Raw genomic sequence first — 19647 nt, 5'->3', positions numbered from 1 at the left:
AACTAAAGTGGTATTAACATAAATTATGACAGTAGTAAACACCTATAAATTATATGCAAAACACCTCATTCAAGAAATGGTGAATATCATAAAAATAGTCCCATACTTAAAAAAATGAAAAATGCCCAACATCAATGTCCATGAAACAAAAACAAAAAATATTTGGTTTAATAAATAAACACAGTTGGGAAGTTTGAGCCTACACGCCAGATATTCTATCAATCTAAGAAGAGAAACAGCCTCCACCAGACACCGTGGTTTATGCAAAGATACCTTACAAAATATTGAGACCTCCTGTAAAAGAATGGCCACATGCGCTAGTTAAGTTTAACACCAGGATGCCGCTGGATCACAAGCAAATCTCTCCTTCAGTTCACTCCAAAACAATATCCACAGGATTGTATATAGAAAATGAGGAAACTCCCACAGTGTAGTAAGAAGAAATAAAGGTTGAAAACACTCACATTCCATAGGGATATCACAGGCAATATCCTCTGGCCCCATCCGACGCATTTCATCATAACAGAGGACATCAGGGGGACAGACCACTCCTGCTTTAACACTTATCCTTGTACATTGCCTATGATATCCTTATGGAATGTGAGTGTAAAACACACGCACACACACACACACACACACACACATATATATATATTTATTTATTTATTTTTTATCTATCTCTCTTTTTTTCCTAATTTGTTATGCTCAGGTCTAATAAAAATCTAATATATATATTATATTATATTTATTTATTTATTTACAGCAAGCAGGTAAGGTTTTAGGCTTCCTTTCATATTTATCTATAAGCACCAACCAGCCATTTGTAAAAGTAAAACAGTCTTTAACTTTTTCAAACAACAACACCAGGTATCTTCTCCTCAGCATAAAGCAAACAAAACAATCCATACCCTTCTGGTACAAACCAAAGATTCAACTCACCGCTGGTATAGTCCTATTTCACAAAAGGGTTCCCGTTCCCACCTGCTTTCAGGGTCCTGAAAAGGACACAGAGCCAAGCAGATTCTCAGCAAAGGACAACAGGCCAACTCCACAAAACTCTTCACAGACATCCACTGACTGCTTTCTGCTCTTTTTAGACTGGTCTCGCAGGTCGGTTAACCAAAGCTGCCTTTCTTGTTGCCCCCTTAAATGGACAACAACCCAAATAATGGGAACACATGCCTCTGTTTTAGGACACATCACCGGTGTCCTGTACATTATGGGGTTGATATATTAAAATTGAAGAGTGCAGCTGTGCATATTAGCCAATCAGCGTCTAACATCAGCTTGTTCAATTAAGCTTAGACCAAACAAAAAAACTCAAAGCTGATTGGTTTCTATGCAAAGCTGCACCAGATTTTACACTCTCCAGCTTTAGTAAATCAACTCCTATGTATTTTTAGCTGCTGTGCTTAAAACACCTTCTGCTGGGGTAGTAGTGGATAGGGTAAATGTTTTTTTTCAGGCTTTCTAATAAAAAAAACTCCAGTTGAGGTTTGAAGCCATAGATACCTGATAAAAGATTGGTTCTCTCAATGTGTAGGTAAGAAGCAGACTAGCACTGTTTCTTTAGGCAGTAAAGTAATAATCCACACAAACCTGAGCAAACAGATATTTGGAGGCTGCAACGTTTGTGTTCTATTTGATGCACAGTATGTCTGTTGGGAAAGACTTTGTATTAAATTCCACATCCAAAGAATAAAATTGAGTAAGAAATTCTTAAGGCCCAACTCCAGTATGTCAGATAAAAACCCCTTCAGTGCTGGCTATGCCTTAAGTTCCTCAGTATGTCCCCATTCAGAAAAAAGCCATAACTAAGTCCAAAATGTTACAGCCGTTACAGTCATTAAATAAGTTGACTACATTAGCATTTTTTTTTCTTGTTCAAACATTTTATTATTTTTCAAAAGCAAGGAAATACAAGTTTAGGACAATCCATATATATATACAGTCAGGTCCATAAATATTGGGACATCGACACATTGCTAACATTTTTGGCTCTATACACCACCACAATGGATTTGAAATGAAACAAACAAGATGTGCCTTAACTGCAGACTGTCAGCTTTAATTTGAGGGTATTTACATCCAAATCAGGTGAACGGTGTAGGAATTACAACAGTTTGCATATGAGCCTCCCACTTGTTAAGGGACCAAAAGTAATGGGACAGAATAATAATCATAAATCAAACTTTCACTTTTTAATACTTGGTTGCAAATCCTTTGCAGTCAATTACAGCCTAAAGTCTGGAATGCATAGACATCACCAGATGCTGGGTTTCATCCCTGGTGATGCTCTGCCAGGCCTCTACTGTCTTCAGTTCCTGCCGTGGGCAGACTGACAACTCATGGGGCCCCTGGGCAATAGGGGATCATGGGACCTTTTTCTTTACTCGTTTCTTTTGTTTTCTCATGGTGATACTGCGAATAACACACTTCTGTCCCTGGGTGGCTACGCTCACTCCTCCACTGTATGAAGGGAGCCATGATTGTCTCCCTGGGCTGCTCTTATGATTTGGACTATATATAGGGGTTGATTTACTACAGCTGGAGAGTGCAAAATCTGATGAAGCTGTACATGAAAGACAATAAGCTTCTAACTTGAGCTTGTGCGAATATTATTTTATTTATTTATTTAATGCACTTATATAGTGCCATCAATTTACGCAGCACTTTACATATATATTGTACATTCACATCTGTCCCTAACCCTAAAGGAGTGTACAATCTAAGGTCCCTAACTCACATTCATACATACACATACTAAGGCCGATTTAGACAGGAGCCAATTTACCTACCAGCATGTCTTTGAAATTAAGGTTTTACAGAAAAAAACGTGGAAGCTGATTGGTTTCTATGCAGAGCTGCACCAGATTTTTCCCTCTACAATTTTTATTAAATCCACCCCAGGGGTCTTCTTGCAGTTATCCTCTAGATATCCTTTAATGCTAAATACTTACACAAGACAGACTGTGGGGATCTGGATTCTGATGACTTTTGCTGTGTTTCCTTGCTGCTTTCTGTTTTTTTTCCCTTAATATATTAATGAGTTAAATATTCATATTTCCACTATTTGAGAAGTTTGGTGCAACATTTAAATAATTAAAAATTCTAATACATTTCCAACAGTGCATATGTGCTCGTTTGTCATGCTGAATACCAAAATGTCTATCTTCCATTAAAATGTATCAGCAACACAGGAACATTAAATATTTAATTCCATTGAAACTAATCTTTCATTTGTTTCTATAGTTCGGAAAAATTTACTTCCATCAAATTACAATTTAAATTGTGTTTGTGTAAATTCTGCACAAACGTTGCAGAATATTGGAGCAGATTCATGCTTGAATGGCATTTTCAATACCAGCCTGACTGATTGTTACAAGTCTCTGCTGATTTCTCATGAGGAGTATTATACAGTATATTTTTTGTAAGTTTTGCTTTATAGGATACTTTATTCAGCTATCTTTGTAACTGAGTTTATGAGTTATCATTTGCATAAAGAGCAGTCTATAAGCTGTCCATAAAGGGATGATGGGCTTTCTAAGAGTCATACTTCACCATTTTCCAGGAGGAAGAATTTTTGGTTCCTTCTTGCCCACGCCACCGTAAGTGCAGCAGTTGCAGTGGCTGTTTAATTTCATTGTCCTACAAGCTTTATAATCTGCTCTCAGAATCAGAAAAGCCAACATCATTATTACATTAACCCCCTTTTATCTTTCTGCCAAAGAATGTTTGGAGAAAAGTCACATCTACTACTTTATAAATTGACCTAGAAGAGTGTCATAGTGCCACAGTGATTGGTGGCCATGGTAAATGGTGAGTGTTGTCTTAGAGATACACTTTATTACATACATATTATAAAAATGGGGGACTGCAAGGGATGGATTTTAAAGGAAGATATACTTTATATAAATGAGTTGTCGTTATCTAGTTTATAAAATATCAAGCCATAATCGCAAACAGGGTTGCTGTTAGAAACCACGGGGCCCCATACAGCCAACCTGACAGGGCCCCCCTTCCAAGAAAACCCCACACCACTCAGTTTACTATGCTTCAGTTATAAATTAACACAGTGAGTGACTGGTAGCGATCACTAAATGTGTTCATTTAGGAAAGAAAGGGGCTGGTAAATGTGACCTTTCTCCCATCCTGAAGGACCCTATTGTGTGCGTGCAGCTGCCGGTGGAAAGGAGAGGAGGGAAGCCTGTAGCACTGCAAGGGTGAGGGCACACAGTGGGGACCTGTGCAACAGGGGTGATCGTATGGTGCACAGGGAGGGTGATGGGTGCGGGGGAGCAATTACTGTATGGCTCTTTGCAGCAGCTGTAAGGGGAGGAGGGAGAGGAGAAGAAGCCAGCTTTTAGCTACTGCAGAGAGACCCATAAAGGGGATTGGTTAAAGTAATTGCCTCCCCCCTGCTGTTCCCATCTCCCTTCATTGCCACATCTGATTCACCCAGCTGCCTGGGTCCCCCATTGGCCTGGGCCCCGTTAAGGAGGACTGGTGGTACCCCCTTATCCACGGCCCTGATCACAAATATCGCTTACCATTCATCTTCCTTTTACAATCTGCTCCAATATGAGTTGAACAGTTTCACAGTTTTTAATTCTTCTAGTATGGACTTTGCAGCTGTTGCCATTTAGTGGCATGACATCTCACATCTGCAAAGGAAGTTGCCAGGAGCAGTGCTCACAGGTCTAAAGAGTCTGAAGTCTGAATGGGAGCACATGTCTACTCAGGATGACCGGCTTAGTATATGCTATTAGTATTTTCAATGTCACCTGACCTCCAACCCAACTGTCCCTTCTTTTGACACTTCATATTGGATGTTGTAATAGAAAATAAATGATGGGATTATGTAATAATAGTACAAGAAGGTGTTAAAATTAGAGAATATTTATCAATATGCGTGCATATCGTCATTTTCTCAAAAGAACCTATTAGTCTGAAGTTTGTTGCTTTGTGTTACATAGTGTGAGAGGAATTGGATTTTGAAATATAGTCTTGCCTTCTTTTAACAGAAGATATGTATGCATCCTCATTTATTTGCCCTTTCCAACCTACTTACCCATATGCAGAGACTGAGCTCTTTGGTTTTTGGTTTTGTCCTGAAAGTGAGGAAGTGAGCTTTGTGGTTCCTTTTTTACTGCCCCACCCCAATCTTAATGTTTGTACTGTTCCCTGGAAATTAGACTGTAAACTCAACTCAAATACTACGTGATTCTAAAGGCTAGAATAAAAAAAAAATAACAAACATGTTATACTTAACTTTTCTGTGCAATAGTTTTGCACAGAGTAGCCCTGATCCTCTTATTTTAGGTCCCCTGTCATTGGTCCTCCCTCCAGCCTAGTGCCCCCAATAGCAAGACTCTTGCTATAATGGCACTCGAGCAGGCTTGCTTTTGAGATGTGTTCCTGTGAATGGACATTGTGCATTCACACAAGGAGTGAGGCACGGCTCCACCCCCACTCTCTCCTCATTGGATCACTGGCTGTGATTAACAATAGTAGGAGCCAATGTCTCCCGCTGTGTAAGCCAATGAGGAGAGATTAACCTGGGAGAGCCATGGCTCACATGAACATCGCTGGAGTGAGATGGGGCTCAGGTGAATATAGGGGGGCTGGGGGGGAGGACTGCACCTAGATGGTTTTTTACCCTAATACATTGAATCCATTAAGGTAAAAAAAAAAACCTTCTGCTTTAAGAAAGACTATCCGACATACAATTTATATTTAAAATACTCATGTAATATAACCCCATTACATATAGTTATAGTTTTCTGGCTGAAAAAAGACAAAAGTCCATCCAGTTCAACCGTAAAAAAAAGTTATAATCCTACACCCACAGTTGATCCAGAGGAAGGCAAAAAAACCCAGCAAAAGCATGATCCAATTTGCTCCTGCAGGGGAAAACATTCCTTCCTGATCCCCCGAGAGGCAATCAAATATTCCCTGGATCAACCTTACCTATAAATGTTAGTAATCAGTTATATTCTGTGTATCCAAGAAAGAATCCAGGCATTTTTAAAGACAATCCACTGAGCTGGCCAGAACCAACTCTTGAGGGAGTCTATTCCACATTTTCACAGCTCTTACTGTGAAGAAACTTTTCCATATTTGGAGATTAAATTTCTTTTCCTCCAGACGTAAAGTGTGCCCCTTTGTCCTCTGTGATGACCTCAGGGTGAATAGCTCTACACTGAGTTCACTATATGAACCACTGATGTATTTATACATGTTGATCATATCCCCCCTTAATCTCCTCTTCTCAAGAGGGAATAAATTCAGTTCCTCTAATCTTTCCTCATAGCTGAGTTCCTCCATGCCTCTTATCAGTTTGGTTGCCTTCCCTGTACTTTCTCCAGTTTCCCAATGTTCTTTTTGTGAATTGGTGGCAAAAATTGAACTGCATATTCCAGATGAGGTCTTACTAATGATTTGTACCGGGGTAATATGATATCTCTTTCTCTGGAGTCTATACTTCTTTTAATACAAGAGAGGATTTTGCTCGCTTTAGAAACTGCAGCTTGGCATTGCATGCTATTATTAAGCTTGTGATCTACCAGAACTCCAAGGTCCACTATTGACTCCTCCAGTTGTACCCCCCCAGTATGTATGATGCATGCATATTCTTAGCCCCCAAGTGCAGAACCTTACATTTATCAACATTAAACCTCATTAGCCACACAGTTGCCCAAACAGTGCATTGAGGTCGGCTTGTAAGTTGGAGACATCCTGTAAGGACGTTATTCCACTGCACAGCTTGGTGTCATCTGCAAAGACTGAAATGGGATTTATAATCCCAGACCCTATATTGTTTATAAATATATTAAAAAGTAAGGGTCTCAGCACCGAACCTTGGGGTACACCACTGACAACCCCAGACCATTCAGAGTATGAACATCAGTGGTTCATATAGTGAACTCGGTGTAGAGTTATTCACCCTGAGGTCATCACAGAAGACAAGGGGGCACTCTTTACGTCTGGAGGAAAAGAAATTTAATCTCCTAGCACGGAAAGGTTTCTTCACAGTAAGAGCTGTGAAAATGTGCAATAGATTCTCTTAAAAGTTGGTTCTGGCCAGCTCAGTGGATTGATTTAAAATAGGCCTGGATTCTTTCTTAGATATACAGAATATAACTGGATAATAACATTGATAGGTAAGGTTGATCCAGGGAATTTCTGATTGCCTCTTAGGGGATTAGGAAGGAATTTTTTCCCCTGCAGGAGCAAATTGGATCATGCTTTGCTGGGGTTTTTTTGCCTTCCTCTGGATCAACTGTGGGTGTAGGATTATAACTTTTTTTTCTTTAACCCCCCTGGAGGTATTCTGTGTAGCTCGGGGGAAACTTTCAGTACCAAAAGCGGTAACCCCGAGCTACACTCGAGAATACCCTGCAGCGTTGCTCCGGGATCCCTGTTTCACTTACTTTGTGCTGCGCTCCCGCGATGTCACCCCTGCAGCATCCCCAGCCATCTCTTCCGGCCGATGCCGGCATCTGTCTTTCGGGTTCCGGTCCCTGTGAGCATCGGAACGCACGGGACTTACGGGGGACGGAACCGGCGGGAAATTCAAAAATTTTAAAAAGTGACATTCACCAAATACACTAAAATCACATAGTAAAACATTACTGTATCAAACCATTTCACATACATTTTGTCCCTAGTGCTTTGCCCTGTGTCCTGCCCTGCGTCCCTTTAGGTCAAAAGCGGCTGTAGACCAGCTAGAGAACAGCGATAGTAAATTAGAACTACTTGCAGAATTGAGTGATAGTGATTTGTGGGGAAATTCGTCATCAGACGCTAAAAACGATTTTGCGACTAAGCTCAGTGATGTGCGAACTTGGCGCTATATTTCAAATTTCAGTGTTTTTGGTTTGATTACATTATTGAATTAAATGTATTATTATTTTTTATGATTATTTATTATATTATAATTTATGATTTCGTGTTTCAAATTTTATCATGCCCGAGATGTTTACTAGACTCTTGTTCGGACAGATTTTAGTTAGTTATTCCTAAAAATTACAGGCCTACAATATAAAAACAACATATTTCCATGAAACAAAATGTACCGCTTTGAGCACAGGAATATTGACATAATCAGACCGCTAGGGAGGTTAATGGTTGAACTGGATGGACTTTTGTCTTTTTTCAGCCAGACTAACTATGTAACTATGTAATGTATTCTTTCATTTCTGAGCATGCGTGGTCTTGGTCATTTTACGGATGAATACTGTACTTATTAAACAAAAATCATTTGTTCTGTTATCGTATGAGAAAAAAATTAATGGCTGTCCCGTTAAGATAATCAGCTCAATCAGCTCTGGAAAGACGTGTACTAATGATCAGATTATTGGACAATTGCTCAGAAAACGTTTTTATTTCTCATCTAGTATGTACTTGGCATTACATTCACTGGACATAACGCAATTCAAAAGACCCGTGTGGCTTTTCCTCCTTTAAACATGATTCCTTATGTGTCTGACTCATCTAAAAATAAATAAAACCCAGCATCACTTGCCTTCCTTCAAATGTAAAACTAGATGGTGTTGTGAATATGACAAGTATATGACAATACCAAAGGTAAAGACCACATACTGTAAAAGAGATGCTGAGGTTGCCAAATTTACATAACTACTTTTCTGCTCTTCTTGAGGCAAATCTGTGAGTCACATTTCAACAACATATTATGGTTTCTGTTTTGTGTGGGGTCTGGTGGTCTGAGCCATCCGGAAATCAGGAAACGTGTGAACCCTTAGGCTCCTTTCACACCTGGGCGTTTTGTATCTTGGGAAGAATCTCAAAGTACTGTGCAAAAATGACAAATCGCACCACGCATGTTCAGCTGCCATTACTTTTCAATGGCATGTAAAATGTGGTGCGGTTCTGCTGTGATTGTCACATGATAAATCATGCTAAAATTGTAGCAAACTGTATCGTGCAAAAATTGACACCCAAAAAAGGAGCAGAAGCTTCTTTTGGGGCGACAAGCTTCGTTCAATGCGATTTTCGTGATTGCAGAGTGATTTATCATGTGACAATTGCAGCAGAATCGCACCTTGTTTTAGGTGCCATTGTGAATTAATCGCACCTGAACCAGGGGCGGACTGACAACTCATGGGGCCCCAGGGCAATAGGGGATCATGGGGCCCCTGTGTCCTTGCCCAAACTCAAAAAACTTAAAAAAGCCTATGAAAAAGGTACCAGGGGCATCTCATGGGGCCCCCTACTGACCCCAGGCCCTCGGGCAGCGCCCGAGTTTCCAAATGGTCAGTCCTCCCCTGACCTGAACATGCATGGTGCAATTTGTTATTTTTCCACAGCATTTTGCGATTTTGGGCAGAATTGAGGTGATTCTGCACATGATACAAAATGCCTAGGTGTGAACGAAGCCTTAAAAAGGGCTTCTGTAGGTATGGAAACCCTGGAACTCAGAGCAGAGGTCTAACCTTTAGAGGCCCTGGAAATGTGAGAGACCTACACCATATTGCCAAAAGTATTTGGACACCCCTCCAAATCCCTGGATTCAGGTGTTCCAATCACCTCAATGGCCACAGGTGTATAAAATCAAGCACCTAGTCATGCAGACTGCTTCTACAAACATTTGTGAAAGAATGGGTCGCTCTCAGGAGCTCAGTGAATTCAAGCGTGGTACCGTGATAGGTTGCAACCTGTGCAATAAGTCCATCCGTGAAATTTCCTTGCTACTAAATATTCCACGATCAACTGTTAGTGGTATTATAACAAAGTGGAACAACTGGGAACAACAGAAACTCAGCCACGAAGTGGTAGGCCACGTAAAATGACAGAGCAGGGGTGCAGAAGTCTCCAACTGTTTACAGAGTCAGTAGCTAAAGACCTTTAAACTTCGTGTGGCCTTCAGATTACCACAACAACAGTGCATAGAGAGCTTCACTGGAATGGGTTTTCATGGCCAAGCAGCTGCATCCAAGCCCTACATTATTAAGTGCAATGCAAACCATTGGATACAGTGGTGTAAAGTACGCCACCACTGGACTCTAGAGTAGTGTTCTCTTGAGTGATGAATCACACTGGCAATCTGATAGACGTGTCTGGGTTTGGCGGTGCTTGCCTGACTGCATTGTGCCAAGTTTAAAGTTTGGTAGAGGGGGTATTATGGTGTGAAGTTATTTTTCAGGGGTTGGGCTTGGCTCCTTAGTTCCAGTGATGGGAACTCTTAAGGCGTCAGCATACCAGGACATTTTGAACAATTTCATACTCCCATCTCTGTGCGAACAGTTTGGGGATGACCTCTTCCTGTTCCAACATGACTGCACACAAGTGCACAAAGCAAGGTCCATAAAGCCATGAACTTGACTGGCCTGCACAGAGTCCTGACCTCAACCCAATAGACATCTTTGGGATGAATTAGAGCGGAGACTGTGAGCCAGGCCTTCTCGACTGACATCAGTGTGTGTCCTCACAAATGTGCTTCTGGAAGAATGGTCAAACATTTCCATAGACACACTCCTAAACCTTGTGGACAGCTTTCCCAGAAAAGAGGAAGCTGTTAAAGCTGCAAAGGGCAGGCCTTTGCAACTTTGCAGCTTGAGCCCTATGGACTAAGACTGGGATGCCACTACAGTTCATGTGCATATAAAGGCAGGTATTGGCAATATAGTGTACATAGCAAACATTGAAAGTAAAGCTTTTAAAGCCCAGGTACACTTTTTTCATAAATTGTTGCTAGTGCCAATCAAATATCCTCCATATCATTCCACTACCACCAGCCTGAACCGTTGATACAATTCAGGATGGATCCATGCTTCCATGTTGTTTACACCAAATTCTGGCCCTACCATCTGAATGTTACAGCAAACAGTCTGCCCTCTGACCTCGGACATCAACAAGGCATTTTCATCCACACAACTGCCCCTCACTGGATATTTTCTCTTTTTTGGATCATTCTCTGTAAACCCTAGAGATGGTTGTGCATGAAAATTCCAGTAGATCAGCAGTTTTTGAAATACTCAGACCAGCATGTCTGGCACCAACAACCATGCCACGTTCTGATGCTTAGTTTGAGCAAGTCGAATTCATCACGTCTAGATGCCTATATGCACTGAGTTGCTGCCATGTGATTGGCTGATTAGCAATTTGTATTACCAAGCAATTGAAGAAGTGTACCTAATAAAGTAGCCAGTGAGTGTACAAAGCAATGTTAATGCAAAGGGTAATTGAGCAGGTAAAGGTATTGTCTAGCTTTGAAGAATGCAACAACATCAAATAAAACTGGAGTTTGATGAAACTATGAATACATGGTGGTGCGAAACACGAGATTTCAATCAAAGTAACAGTCAGACGGTGAGGGAAGAGGAATGAAAAGGTGGAAGAAGGAATAAGGGGTAAAGAGAATGATCAGCAGAACAGAAGGGTAAAAAGCTGTATTTTATTCATGAAAAAAAAAATCTAGATGAAAAACATCCAGTGTCACTAAACTCACTTGTTGTGAGTCCAGGTTGTCATGTGCAGGCTATAATGGAGGTGCGTCATCATTTGGCCTGCCCTCACAGGACAGGCCAGTACTCACACAATGCCAGCTCCTAAGGATGAAGTGTAAGGACCATGACATCAGTTGACTGGTGACCAAAAGACTGCAGTGACATAAGGCATATATACAGTATATATTAGAAAAAGCAGAGAAGAAGGAGGGCAGAGAAAAAAAGGGAAACATGGATCTGGAATAAATTATATTGATGATGCATTTACTGTATATCAGCATACTGTAGTGATGAAGGTGTAAGATTATGAACGTTTCAGGAATGGAATGATGTAAAGTTGCCCTTCGACTGTTCTTCTATTGCAAGTAAAACTAACAAAAATGTTAATTGGTTGTATTTAGTGATTGGTCTCAATTTTTAAAACTGTTTCCATTTTTTTTTATAAAATTTGAATTCTTAAGCATCACTTATGTAATACACCATATAAAAAGAATAACAACCAAAAAAATGAAGTTTTCTTTCTGTATCATATAACTAATATTCACAACATAGGAAAAATTCCAGTTCCGTCGACATGACGATAAACAGAAACTAATTTATAGAATCTATTAAACCACCAATGTGCATGCATTCATTATATATAGCCTCATAATAAAAACAAGAAGCCTGAGATTAATTGGCATAAAAATATAGTTATAAGTCTTCAGGTAGAAATAATAGCAGTGTGAAATAAAAAGCTTTTGAAAGTCATTCGAGGTCTGGTAAGAAAGCTAGGCCGTGAACCGTCCAGATGCTCGACAAGAGAAGATACTAACCTTGCAGAACAAAGTATTTTTCATCATGCTAGTCTATTTAATTAAGTGAAATGACTTGTAGAAGCTACAGAAGAGAAGAACAAGTGCACAACATAATACACTTTAAAGAAATCCAAATAGCCATAATACCAAGTGCCGGAGGCTGCTGCTGGATGGATATTAGAGAAAACAGTGCAGTTTTCATTTTAATGATGCTTTTATATTCAGGCAGCTTAGATGTATTTGTTTTTATACAGGGATAGGCAACAGTAGGCAAAGACTGGTACATGGTACAGCAAATACCCTCAACAAGCCTTCCAACATTTATTGTTCTAGGAAGAACACAGGAGCTGCAAATTCTGCAAGAGCCAAACTGTGAGCACCTCTAGTATACATCACATGTAGCTTACATTAACCTGTTATAACGGTTTGAGAGAGGCCGCACCTCTACTACTCAGCTCCCTATCAAGGCTTCAGACAGGCAGGACCTACAATTATCTGCATTAGGTCCTTACCAAGGCTTGAGACAACCAGGACTTCCAGTGCTCCCTGCCAACTCCCTACCAAGGCCCTAGACAGGTAGGACCTTCAGTACTCTGTGTAGATTATAACAAGTCACTACCAAGGCTTGAGACAGGCAGGACTTCCAGTTCTTTGTGCAGTTTACATCAAGTTCCTACCAAGGCTTCAGACATGTAGGACCTCCAGTTCTTCGTGTAGTTTACATCAAGTTCCTACCAAGGCTTGAGACATGTAGGACCTCCTGTTCTCTGTGTTGTCCGCAAAATTTGTTTTTATACAGGGAGCACGTTTAATACTCTGTTTATATTACAACAATCCCGCACCAAAATTTAAGACAGGCAACAACTGCTGTGCCCTGTGTAAGGCACATCAAATCCTTACCATGAGTCGAGATCAGCATATCCTCCAGTACTCATTGTAAGTTACATAAACTCTTTACTAAGGTTTGAGACTTCTCAATTTTTCAAGGTAGACACCTTGACCTACCTTTGTGTAAGTTACATCGCTCTATTTTTTCTTTTTTAGGTAAATCTTGCAAACGCCAACATATTAAGGAGAAAATATTTGTATGAAGCTTATTCAGAAACACACCCCCTGGATTACTGATCTCCTGTGTCCCCCACTGCTGTCAGTGGTTCCTTCCACTGACCTCCACATCTCTACTGTGTCCTGTAGTGAAGTAATGTCCCATACACATGATGAGAATATCAGAAGAATGATTGTCCATTTGTTTTTGCATGGTAGTCTCATATCGAAAGTGAAGAGGTTACTAATGTTTCAAAAATTCTTGTACAGCAGAATAAAAATTTGAAAGTGAAGTAATGTATTTTTATTGCATTTTCAGACAAAAACTGTACTGATTAAATTAAAATTGTATGATCTGGTATCATACAAGAAATATTTTCGTGCTTGTCCCTTTGAATAATTTAGGACGAACGCTGTGCACTAATAATCATATTATTGTACAATCGCTTCAAAAGCGGTATTTTTCATACTAATTTCTGATCATGTGTACTAGGCTTAAGGGTCAGAGGGAGAGACTATTGAGAGCAGCAGGGGACCAACACTCCAAAAAGTGTTGCATTCTAAACAGACTTCAGTGGAAGATGTCTCTTCAACAGAATTTCATTTGAAGGTGCGGACAGCAGGAGAAGTATTTACTCTTTTCTTTTGTAGACACAGCTTTATGGCAATTTAGTTTTCTTAGGGTTGCTTTGAAACATAAGTAAAATTGACCCAAGCCATAATATTGCATGATGATTCAAAATAATTCCCTTCCACTCCCTAAAAAGTATTATGTTAGAATGATTCATTTTCATTATTCCTTTCACTTGTTCGGGTTTGTATCATATATGCGTTGTTCCAAATCATTTCGTATTTTCGGAAGTTATTTTGAAAGATTGGCTATATTTGCTATATTTGTTTTAACATTATTTCAGTAGATTACTTATGCATGATGAGTCATCCCAGCTAGTCCAACCCAAAATGAGAAATGGAATTAACTGATTGGATGATATCGATTGCATCTGAAAAAACGAATGGAACTTCAGATTTATTCGTTATGTTATGATTCGGAAATTCTGATTGATCCACCCCCATCCAACTTGAACACAATAAGTAGAAATCATTATTTTATTTCACTTTTATACCTTACTGTATTTATTGCAATATGTTTCCATTTCATATGTAGTGCATTTTTTATATAAATGAAAAATGTTAATGCAAAATAAAAACAAAATGGATTTGAATCAATTTGGATGTCGTTACGTTACTTTGAATGTTTGGATGATTCAAACATGAAAAAAAGGCCAAACTATATCATTGTGTCATCCGAATGAAACTAAAGAATACAAATAAAATTGCTGTTTCATTATAATTTATTTCAAATTCTCTGAAATTCATTATTATTGTTACTATTTTGAAATTCAGACACCAATTTTATTATTTGGAGATTTGGATGTATCCGAATCTCCGAATAATGAAAATTTTGTCCGAATTTCAATTTGTAAAGAAATGAATCGCACACATCTAATGTAGGGTTTTTCCTTTTGCAAAGGTAAAGCTGGGAGTGCAATAGTTGTGTCTACACTGGGGTTTCCAGCCCCAGTATGACTGAATGCGACCAGTAATAGCTGCATCCTGGCAAACGTTAACAATTCTGTTGGTATTGTTAGTCAATTATTAAAATGCATTTGTTAGGAAGCATCGTAGTTATAAAGAAAACTATCTAAAAAGAAAATCATCTAGCAAATCTGCCAGTGGATCAGGAATTTACAGGTAGACCCATCAACTTGTTTGTATTAACGAGGCACATTCCAGAATCTGTGATGTAATCAGTGCTCTCAGTGGCTGTAAACTCCAGGCTGTAGCATTGATGCTTGGAGTGGGAAGTGGCACTAATTTGTATCTAGTAAGGCAGCCAATAACTACCTACTAAATAAAAATGTGTATTCTTCAGGCCGCATTTACCCTGTAACTGCAACAAAAGTGAAACATTAACAGTTGTAAGAATCTAAAATGTGAGATATTTTAATGATTTTAATAGTCCTAGCAACCAAAAACAAACAAAAACTATATTTTGATACTTCATTATATCAAAAAATGTGTTTGGTAAGACAATCAAAACAGCAAGTCTTAAAATAATTATACATTATTTAATAATGTACTAATTAAATTTTGTTATAAACAAATATTCCCTCTACATGATTAAAATAGATATTCCACAATTTCAAATACACCTCAAAAAAAGTAAACATCACTTAATTATTCTTAAGTAACATACTTTCTCTCTAATTACCATCCATTTTTGATTTAAGTTCAGATCTTCTTCATTTCTACTGAGATTAATATATTAATTATCCTTGAGAGAATTAATTAAATGCCTTAGGTTTAATTGCAGTTTATGTTCTAATGATGGCCAAGTATAGTTTGCCACCCTTGACCTTCAACCTAGCAGTCAGCACAGGGCAACTGAATGCCAGATTGTGCTCACATCATCAATGCCCTCTCCAGTCCTGACACTACATATCTCATGCACAATGCTATTAAACAGCAAGCACAATTAAAAATATAAAGCATGACAGTAATATTTTAGTTCTACAAAAGTTGACCACAGCTGACTGATATGTTGGTGATGGATTACTTTATGCCCCGAAACAATCAAAGTGTCACATGTGTAAATCCTCAGAATCAATGCATAGCCCCTTAGAATCTAAAGATAAATCAAACTCAATGGACAATAGGGGGTATTTACTAAAACTGGAGCACTCAGAACCTGGTAGAGCTGTGCAATGAGGCTGATTGATTTCTATGCAGAGCTGCACCAGATTTTGCACTCTGCAGTTTTAGTAAATCTCCTCCATTGAGGGTCAAGGTTTGGAGGATAACTCAGTAAGGGGCTGCATTAGTATCAGGGAGGTCAGCACAACAATAAAAATACCACAGGACATCAGGAAATAACATATCTTTCATAAATGTTTTACATTTTAACTGCTTCCCAACCACGCTATAGCCGAAAGACGGCTGCAGCACAGTTGTCCAGTTCTGGGAGAGTATCCATGGACATCCTCCCAGAACGCTCCCCCAGTGGCGCTCACCCGGCGCTGTCGGTGATCGCTGTGTCCTATGGACACAGCTGATCACGTGATGAGGCAAAAGGCCGATCACAAAGTAAATACAGTTGTCGGTTATCGGCAGCATTTTCCTCACACTGTCACAGCATGAGGAAAGTACTGCCGATAACCGGCAAATGTGACAGGGGAGATCTGCACTGATAATCAGTGGCTCCACGCCCAGCAGTGCCCAGAAATGCCACCCAGCAGTGCCACCAAGCAGTGCCCAGCACTGTCACCCATCAGTGCCAAGCAGTGTCACCCATCCATGCCCAGCAGTGTCACGCATCCATGCCCAGCAGTGTCACCCATCAATGCCCAGCAGTGTCACCCATCAGTGCTGACCAGCAGTGTCATCCATCAGTGCTAAGCAGTGCTGCCAGTCAGTGCCATCTGTCAGTGCTGCCAGTCAGTGCCACCCATCAGTGCCCATCAGTGCCGCCTATCAGTGCCGCCTATCAGTGCCCATCATTATTATTATTATTATTATACATGATTTATATAGCGCCAACAGTTTTCTCAGTGCTTTACAATATAGAAGGAGACAATACAGCAACAATACAGTTCAATACAAGAGGGATAGGAGGGCCCTGCTCCTTGGAGCTTACAATCTAGGAGGAAGGGGGTAGTGGTACAAAAGGTAATAACTGTGGGGGATGGACTGGTAGAAAGAGTAGAAGATTCCATTATTAGCTGAGGGCAGGATAGGCTTCCCTGAAGAGATAGGTTTTCAGAGATCGCCTAAAAGTGAGCAGAGTAGGCGATAGTCTGATAAATTAGGGTAGAGAGTTCCAGAGGATGGGAGAAGCTCTGGAGAAGTCCTGGAGATGAGCACGGGAGGAGACAAGGGAGCTAGAGAGCAGGAGGAGCGAAGAGAACGGTTTGGGTGATATTTGGAGACAAGATTGGTGATGTAATTTGGGGCAGAGTTATAAATGGCTTTATGTGTTATTGTTAATGTTTTGAATTTTATCCGTTGGGCAATGGGAAGCCAGTGGAGGGATTGGCAGAGAGGGGTGGCAGATATGGAATGGTTAGTAAGGTGGATAAGTCTGGCAGCAGCATTCATGATAGACTGAAGAGGGGATAGCCTGCGATGAGGTAGGCCAATGAGGAGGGAGTTACAATAGTCAAGGAGAGAGATAACCAGGGAGTGAATAAGTTGCTTAGTGGTTTCCGAGGTTAAGAACAGCCGTATCTTGGAGATGTTGCGGAGGTGAAGTCTACAAGATTTGGACAGTGATTGGATTTGGGGCTCAAAGGACAGATGAGAGTCTAGGATTACACCTAGTACCCTGGCATGAGGGGAGGGACTGATGATTGTGTTATTGATCTTGATGGAGAAGTCAGGGGTGGGGGCACGGGCTGGAGGGAATACTAAGAGCTCAGTTTTAGAAAGATTGAGTTTGAGGAAGTGGAGTGACATCCATGATGATATGTCACTTAGTAGGTTAGTAATGAGAGAGGAGACTGAAGGGGAGAGGTGATATGTAGAAAGATATATTTGTGTGTCATCAGCATAGAGATGGTACTTAAAGCCATGGGAGTTTATCAAGTGACCAAGGGAGGAGGTGTAGATGGAGAGGAGTAGGGGCCCAAGGACAGAACCTTGAGGGACCCCTACAGAAAGAGGGAGTGAAGAGGAGGAGCCAGAGTTATAAGTAACACTGAAGGAGCGCTATGGTAAGAGGAGAACCAGGAGAGAGCAGAGTCTTGGAGGCCAAGAGAGAGGAGTTTTTTGAGGAGGGGGGGATGGTCAACCGTATCAAAAGCCGCAGAGCGGTCGAGTAGTAAGAGTACGGAGTAGTGGCCATTGGTTTTAGCAGTTAGTAGATCATTAGTGAGTTTTAATAGGGCAGTTCCAGTGGAGTGGAGTGAGCAAAAGCTAGACTGTAAAGGGTCAAGAAGAGGTCAGTGAGGTAGGAGCTCATCATTGCTGCATATTTGTGCATCATCAGTACCTCCTCATCAATGCCCACCAGTGCCGCCTCATCAGTGCCCATCAGTGCCGCTTCATCAGTTCCCATCAGTGCTACCTATCAGTGCCCAACAGTGCTGCCTCATCAATGCACATCCGTGAAGGAACAAAATTACCTGTTTGCAAAATTTTATAATAGAAACAAAGAAAACCTTTTTTTTCAAATTTTTTTGCTTTTTTTTGTTTATAGTACAAAAAATAAAACCCCCAGTGGTGATTAAATACCAACAAACGAAATCTCTATTTGTGTGAAAAAACTGATAAAAATGTCATATGTGTACAGTGTTGCATGGCTGCACAATTGTTATTCAAAGTGCAACAGCACTGAATGCTGAAAATTGGCCTGGGCAGGAATGGAGCGAAAGTGCCTGGTAGGCAAGTGCTTAAAATGTGTCTAAAACACAAATGTTTTAAGTTTGGACAGAGCAGGGATTGGTTAAAACTTTTCATGCTTTTTGTTTTTTTATGCAGTTTCTGTCTTATTGCAGAGATATCCCTCCATTTCCTGTCCTGGAGTCAAAACAAAAAGTCTAAAAAAAAATCTCCAAAGTGAAAGGAAAGCCCCTCATAAACAGTTGTCACCCAAACAGTTGTTTCCATCAGCAGATTCCCCATCAATCCTTGTTCGGGTGACAACCATAACAATTTGTCATTACTTTTTGTCCCATGATAACTAGAGAGAGTGAATCTGCCTGGTGGGGACATAGACAGTAATAAAAATATGACCATTACCTACTCTATCCAAAAAGTAAAAAAAAAAAAAAAAAAGATTTTAGCATTAGATATACTTTAGGATCCTGATTTTATGTACTATATGAATGTAAAATGCTTGCAACCTGCGAAGAAATACCAAAATATTGAAGAAAAAACTAAAGCTACACTAATTTTGTTCTCTTATTTGCAAAAATGCAATGAAACGTTTGGTGATGTAGAGGCCTCTGCCTGCCAATACCTTATTCTGTTATATGATCTTGTCATCAGTGGCACACAAAGTACTTTAAAAATATTTATTTTGTAGAGACTTTTTTTTACTTTCACCACAGTTGCTAGGTTATTTTGCTGCAGTAAACTTGGCATCTGAAAGTATTACTTACAATAGAACTGCATTTTATTTCTTTTATTCAAGAGGCCAGTATTGTACAAAAAAAATAAAAAGCAGCATTTGCTAAATTACTTACCTTAGCTACAGTACTTCCCCTTTAGAACTTTTTTTTTTTTTTAATTTTTACACATGTTAAAATCTGAATTTTTGGCTAAGAAATTATTTAAAGATA

Source organism: Staurois parvus, unplaced genomic scaffold (genome assembly GCF_062004578.1).
Source record: "Staurois parvus isolate SC_StPar_1 unplaced genomic scaffold, SC_StPar_1.0 ptg000876l, whole genome shotgun sequence".
NCBI lineage: Eukaryota > Metazoa > Chordata > Amphibia > Anura > Ranidae > Staurois > Staurois parvus.
Note: the sequence above shows the minus strand (reverse complement) of the source record.